The sequence below is a fragment of the Lutra lutra genome, chromosome 9 (genome assembly GCF_902655055.1).
Source record: "Lutra lutra chromosome 9, mLutLut1.2, whole genome shotgun sequence".
NCBI classification, from domain to species: Eukaryota; Metazoa; Chordata; class Mammalia; order Carnivora; family Mustelidae; genus Lutra; species Lutra lutra.
Genome location: NC_062286.1, coordinates 22,803,911 through 22,811,149, shown reverse-complemented (window position 1 = coordinate 22,811,149; position 7,239 = coordinate 22,803,911).

Genomic DNA, 7,239 nt, shown 5'->3' with positions numbered 1-7,239 from the left:
AAAGCAGAAACAAAGCTGACCTGTGAGCTGCTTTGTTTTCTTTGAAGGCCTTTTTAGATTTTTGCATGGGCTGTTCCTCTGGATTACAAACCTTTGTTGGCGTTCATGAACTTCCTTCATACCCACACAAGGTAGATGCAGACAATCGCGTGGGCACCAAAGCTAAGGCTCTTTGAGACAGATGACCAGACCCCTGCTGAGGGGCAGCCATTGGCAATTTTTTCTGTTGTCTGGCTAGATTCAGTCACTGGGTTACTAACGAGCCTACTAACTAACTATTCTAGTCCCTGCTTAAAGTGAGCTTGGAACGTTTCCCAAATTCTGGTTCTCTTTTATTGATTTCGCCCCCAGAGTGAAAGAAATAGTTTCCCTTCTTTTTGAAACAGTGGTTGAGCCCTTATATCCTGATAGACAGCCTCCAAGATGACCTTCAGCGATCCCCATCTCCCAGTATGCATACTCGTATGTAGTCCCCTCCCGATGAATGAGGACCAGACTTATTGACCTGTTCAAAGAATCAGATTCTCCCCTCTCCATCTCTTCTGTCTTTTTTCTCCTCTCTCTCTCTCTCTCTCTCATCATTTGGGGGCGGGGGTGGGAATCTGCCTACTTCTGAGCCACTCTAAAGAAAAGCCCATGCGGTGTGGTAAAGACCTGAGACCCTCAGCCCAGCAGCCTGTGGGGAACTGGAGCCTGCCAGCTTCCCATGAATGAGCTCAGAAGTGCGTCCTTCAGCCCCATCCGACAGCTTTACTGCAGCATTTGGAGAGACCCTGAGACAGGATCACTCAGCTAAACTGCTCCTGGCTTCCTGATTCCCAGAACTATGAGCAAAGACATGTTTGTTGTTTTAAGCTGCTAAGTTTTGGAGTAATTTGTTATGCAGCAAGAGAGAAATGACATGCATCCATCCCTGCGTAGGAGCTCCAAAGACATGGCTCTCAGTCCGTGTCCTTCACCAGCAACTCCTTCATAGCCTTCTTGCCGTCTGCCTCTGCCCCACCAAGTCTGTTGCTCACCCATCAGCCACCTTCATGCCACTTAAGAAGAGGGACCCATTCCTCAAAATGCTTTTCTCCCTTTGGCTGGAAAATTGTCATGAATGCCCACTCTGGGATGCCTGGGAAGGGAGCGGTGCCTGGCGGGTGGGCTGTCTTTGTGCATACCTTACCCGTGGTGACCCTGGCCCTACTCCTGCTGTGAATCCTCTTTCCAATGTCATCAGTGGCTTGCTGTTTTGTATATCTGATGACCTTTCCTGAGTTCTCCTCTTCTTTGATCTCTCTGTTTTACCTGACATGGTGAGCCGTTCCTTTATCCTTGCAACTTGTTATGTAGGATTGGAGGAGACAGGACAGGACAGAATAAGGATACAAGTGGTTGATTGCCAAAAAGATTCATTGGCTACTACAATAAATCCAAGCCCCACCACAGATGTTTCAGGAGCCAGTCCTCTCTGCTAATTCACCCCAGATGTTGCCTGGGGTCTTTCTGTTCCGGGAAGACCGGAACAGGGTCATCCTCAGGGTCACTTCAGGTTCCAACTTCCAGTCTCCAGTGAGTTCTCAAGTTGTCTGCTCCGGCTTTGGGCGTCTCCCTTTTTGGCTACCCTGGTGTGCCAACATGGAATTCATCCTCTGTTCCTCACTTCTTACTCAAACCTCCCTACTTTAAGAGTGTTTGAGGAGACAGAAGGAGTGCGTCTTCCCTAAAAAGTTGCAAATGATGGACTGGCAGAACCTCCCTCTTCTTAGGAATTCTTGGGCCATTCTGCAGTCCTCCTGGTCCTCCAGCTCTGTCCTGTCCCCGGGTACCAATGTAGTTCCACTTGACCTTCTCTTTTGTTCACTTACCTCCCACTAACCTGTGCCTCTAGTCATACCTGCCACCCGAAGTTTTATAAATGTACTTTCCTACAGAAAATGGGTTTTCCCCCACACAAGCCGTGAGGAATTTTGTTCCCAGAAATAAAGCTAAGCGTTTTTGTTTTGTTTTTCTTCATGTGCACAGTGACCGCAGATGAATCAAGTGTTAAATTTCACCTCCACAGACTGACTCAAAATCAAGTGAGCAGCTTTGAGACAGTGAGCAGATCCAGAGAGCAGATCCTCTTCTAGAATCTTCTTCCTTCTGGGACCATTTAGCCCCTCTTCCTCAGCATTCCCCACCCCCACCCCCCAACATGCTGCAGGCACTTTTTACTCTGCATTTCTGAGTTTTCACATCAGCCCAGGAACCGCCTTCTGATTTGATGGATGGTCCATCGTACTTCACGCAGACAGCCTTTTACTTGGAAAATAATTACATGGAATGGGGGCCTGGGTTCTTCACACAGGCTGGGTCTTGCTGGACATCACACTTGCTTTGACCAGCTTTGAAATACCCAGTTTAGATGGTCGACACCTGTGGCTTGCACTTAGAGACTCCTTTGTTATCATAACAACTGGGCTAGAGTTTGTTGAACCCTCTCTCTCTGGCATTGCTTCCCTCCGGAAGTCCCGATCCTATTCCAAATTCTCTCCCACTTTCCCTTTTGTAACATCAAATCTTTCCTTCTCTTCCTGCCTCTCAAGCCAACAGTCTTTCTTTAAAAATATGTATATATATATATTTTTTCAGTGTTCCGAAATTCATTGTTTATGCACCACACCCAGTGCTCCATGGAATACGTGCCCTCCTTAATACTCATCACCAGGCTCACCCATCTCCCCATGCCCCCTCCCTTCCAAACCCTCAAGTTTGTTTCTCAGAGTCCACAGTCTCTCATGGTTCATCTCCCCCTCCGATTTCCCCCAATTCACTTTTCCTTTCCTTCTCCATATATCCTTCACATTATTCCTTATGCTCCACAAGCAAGTGAAACCATATGATAATTGACTCTCTCTGCTTGACTTATTTCATTCAGCATAATCTCCTCCAGTCCCATCCCTGTTGATTCAAAAGTTGGGTCTCTCTTTATTCAGACCAGCTTCCTTCTTCTGTTCCTCAAAGGTAAGCCCTTCTGGTTCACTTTTTCCTCTTTCTCGGAAAACCTCACCTACTCCTTTTACTCTTAAAAGTTACCAGACATTTCCTTCCTTCCTTCCTGTCTCTATGTATTTGTTTCTTACCGTCCTGACCATCTGTACATGTACAGCTCAGTTGAGCACATTCACGCTATTGTGTAACCATCCCCACCCCCGTCTCTAGAACTCTTTTCCTCTTTTTTTTTTTTTTTAAGATTTTATGTATTTATTTTAGCGAGCGAGCGAGAGAGAGCACGAGCTCAAGCATCAGGGCAGGGAGGGGCAGAAGGAGAAGCAGAATCCCAGGCCCGATGTGGGACTTGATCCCAGGACTCTGGGATCATAACCTGAGCAGAAGGTAGACACTTAACCAGCTGAGCCACCCAGGTGCCCCTCTTCTCCTCTTTTTAAAGCTGAAACTCTGGTCCCATTAATCCTGGGACCCCATCCTTCCCTCCCACAGCCCTGGCAGCCACTATTTTCCTTCCAGTTTCTAGGAAGCTGACTACTCCAGGTCCCTCCTCTACGTGAAATCATTCAGTTTTTGTGCTTTTTGTGCCTGGCTTTTCTCACTTAGCAAAGGTCCTTGTTGGGGAATGCTATCAAGAACGTGTGGCTGCCCATGTTCTTGGCAGGAGTCGGGCCCTGGGGGGCTCCTCATCCCTTGCTCTGTCCTCAGAATGTGAGTTCCACTTGCCTTTCCCACTTTCAGAGGCTGCCCCGAGGACACAGCCCTGACGCACACAGTGATGGGGTGTTGAAAACACCTGCAAGTTTGGTATATGTGACTGGGCCCCGTTAGGGCCTCTTTGTCGACTTTTTAAAAGTGGAGGGTAGGGTCACCTGGGTGGCTCCATGGGTTAAGTCTCTGCCTTCGGCTCGGGTCATGATCTCAGGGTCCTGGGATCCAGCCCCGCATCAGGCTCTCTGCTCAGCAGGGAACCTGCTTCTTCCCCAATCTCTCTCTCTCTCTCTCTACTTGTGATCTCTATCTGTCAAATAAATAAAATCTTAAAAAAAAAAAGTGGAGAGTGTGTGCGGGCATCTGTTCATCTCGCTGCTACCAAGGCAAGCCTCATGTGCAAGTTCCCTTTGCTGTTACTAAGATTGCCCCCTACCCACACGGAGTGGCCTCTTTCTTCGCTCTCTCCCTGCCCTCTGTATACAGGGGGTCAGACTCAGATTACACCGGGAAGTTCCTGAGCGGTTTCTGAACCTACAGTCCTCAAGGTCCAACCATGTGGTGGCCTGTCAGCTATTACTTTTATGTGAGTGATTGCAAATCTATAGCTCCTGGCCTTACCTCTCTCTCAAAATTCGCTTCTCCCATTCCAGCTCCCTTTTGGACTTTTAAATCATCACAGTCACCTCGAAGTCCACACATCTAAAACCATGCTCATCTGCCTTCTCTTCTAATCAGGGTTCCTCATGTCTAGTGATAGAAATAAACCTCAGTGGTCTCTCCTTAGTTCTTGGGTCATTTCTACTGCTTCTTCCTCTGTTTCTCCACATCAGCTTGCTTCACAGTGAACTGTCTATAGCTCCTCATTGCCCATATAATGAAGTCCAAAGTCCTCAGGCCACTTATGATCTGGCTTTGAATTAATGGAGATTAGGTTCTGTTGTATGTGTCAGAAAACCCAAGATAATAGTGGCATAAAAATGAAATTAAAAAGTTTACTTTCTCTCATGTGACTAAATTCTCGAGAGAGGCAGCCCAGGACTAGAATATAAAGCAGTCAGAGATCCAGAACCCCTACAGTGCACTGCTCTGTCATCCCAAGAACATCCCTATCCTCGCGATTTAAGATGCAGCTGGGACTCCAACCATCACATCTGCATCCCAGACCACAGGATGGAGGCAGGGGTAAGGGGATAGGGTACATGCCAATTGCTGCTTAAGGAGGTCTCCTAGAAGTATCCTCACACCATTCCCAATTACATCTCATTGACTAGAACTTAGTCACATGGTCACATCTAGCTGCCCAGCAGGATGGAAAATATACATAGTCTTCATTCTGTGTTACATCAAACTAAAAATTGTGAGTTCTATTACTAAGGAAGAAGGAAGACTGTAAGGGCCTATTTAACCCGAGCAGCTCCATCCTGACCCTGCCCCCCCACCTCCAACCCAGGGAACTTACTTAAAAAAACAAGTCCGGGAAACCAGTCCCAGGTAACAGAGCCCAAATACAAGGGCGGGTCAGGTCAGGTGGAGATAACAGCGGGAATGCAGGGATGGGTCAGGCCAGGTGGAGACATCGAATTAGTGGGGGGGCGCATACTGTCTCCCTAGCTACCAAGGAGTATGGGCCCAGCCCTTTGGGCACCAATTCTGACCAAGGTGATAGGCTAGTTCAAATGTCTACTATTCTACTATAGGGTAAATTGTAATTCAATTGGTCACTTACGAGTGACCTAGCAGGACTGTGCAGCTTTCTCTGTGTTACAATCTCATTGGCCACCTGTGTGTGGCCAGGCCCAACCACATGGCCTTTGCTCTATAAAAGTTAGTCTGTAAGGCAGGGAGGGGTCGCCCTCTCTGTAAGGCGGGGCCCCGACTAGTCGGTTTGACGGTTGGTTTGATTCTCGATGCTTGGCGCGAAATAAAGCTTTGCTTGACCTTCGCTTTGTATCAGTCTTGCTCCTTTAATCACGGACCCATTATTGGGGGGCCTTTCAAAGACTATTGGGTAGGATTAGCCACAGGACCATCTCTGCTTCTGAGGACCCTCTGCACACGCTTGTATCAACTCATCCTGCTGGGATGGAATTATTTGACACATACTATCACTCCCACTCAGCTGAGAGCACTTAAAGCCAGAGTATCTTGTCTGCTTCACTTTATTTTTAAAGATTTTATTTATTTATTTGACAGAGAGAGAGAGATCACAAGTAAGTAGAGAGGCAGGCAGAGAGAGAGGGGAAAGCAGGAGAGCCCGATGTGGTGCTCGATCCCAGGACCCTGAGATCATGACCCAAGCCGAAGGCAGAGGCTTAACCCACTGAGACACCCAGGCACCCCTTGTCTGCTTCATTTTTGCACTACAGTCTTTGGTATAGTGTTTGGCAAGGAGAAGGGGCTCAACAAGGGTTTGATGACTGCAGCTGTCAGTGGAAAAAATATAGGAGGAAGAAGGGGTTCAAGAAAGTGTCCTTGAACAGGGGGAAAGCTGTTTATGGGGAAATAATCCTGTTTTAGAAAAAATAACAGTAAATGTTAATGAATAATGTCATAAGTAAATAACGTCATAATACATCATTGTGCCATTGGTGATAACCTTAAGAATTAGGACAGGGTTTTTTCCCCCCTTAACAGAGGAAGCAACAGATTCAGGGATGAATGACTCCAAGCCCAGTGTCTCTTCTACCCCCAGGGCATGAAGCCTCCCAGGCCTTTTGCTTTGTAAATGAATGAAACACTGAAGGCCCACTTCAGTCAGAACTGCAGCTCTGGAGGGGGTCCGAAGAGGAACTTCAGAGAATGCCTTCCCCAGGTGGGGCTGCCCGCTGCCCTCCCCAAAGATCTCCTCTGATCGTTGCTTGACCCAAAGCAGGACCTCAAGGACAAATTAGAGCCAGATCTTTGCTTGGGGTGAACAGTGTCTTGTACTGAACAAGGGCATAAAGCCGTTCATGTGTTTCCCTGTCCAGCTCTGACCTGGCCTCGGGAGCGGTCACTGGTGTGGAACGGTGTGAGCCGGCTGTGTCTAAGTGGATGGTTCGAGCCGGCTGTGTCTCGCACAGAGTCCAAGCACTCGGGCCTCACGGGCACCGTGGTTCTCTGGAGGTGGTCCAGGGCTGGCAGCAGTGGCAGCATCACCTGGGAGCTTGTTAGAAAGGCAAATTCTTAGCCTGCCTCCAGCCTCACTAATTCAAGTGGATCCCAGCAATCCGTGACTTAACCAGCTCTCCAGGTGATTCCGAGAAGCACTGCTCTGGTGGGCGCCCAGGTGAGAGTTGAAAAGGGCAGCAAGCATGAGCTGGCCATGTCTCCGGGTTGCAGGGAGGCTGGGGAGGTGCGTCCTGGCCTGTCTGCGGTGTTGGCTTGGATGGGTGGGCCACGGGGGTCCGTCTGCCTCACGCTGACGGAGCAGAAGGCCCTCCCCACGTGAAGGAGCTGGGGCCGGCCGGGGACAGCAGGTAAGGACACTGGTGGGGGCCCCTGAGGAGCAGGGCAGAGCGGCCAGTGAGGTCGTGGAGCCCTGGTTAGGCAGGCCAAGACCTCAGAACA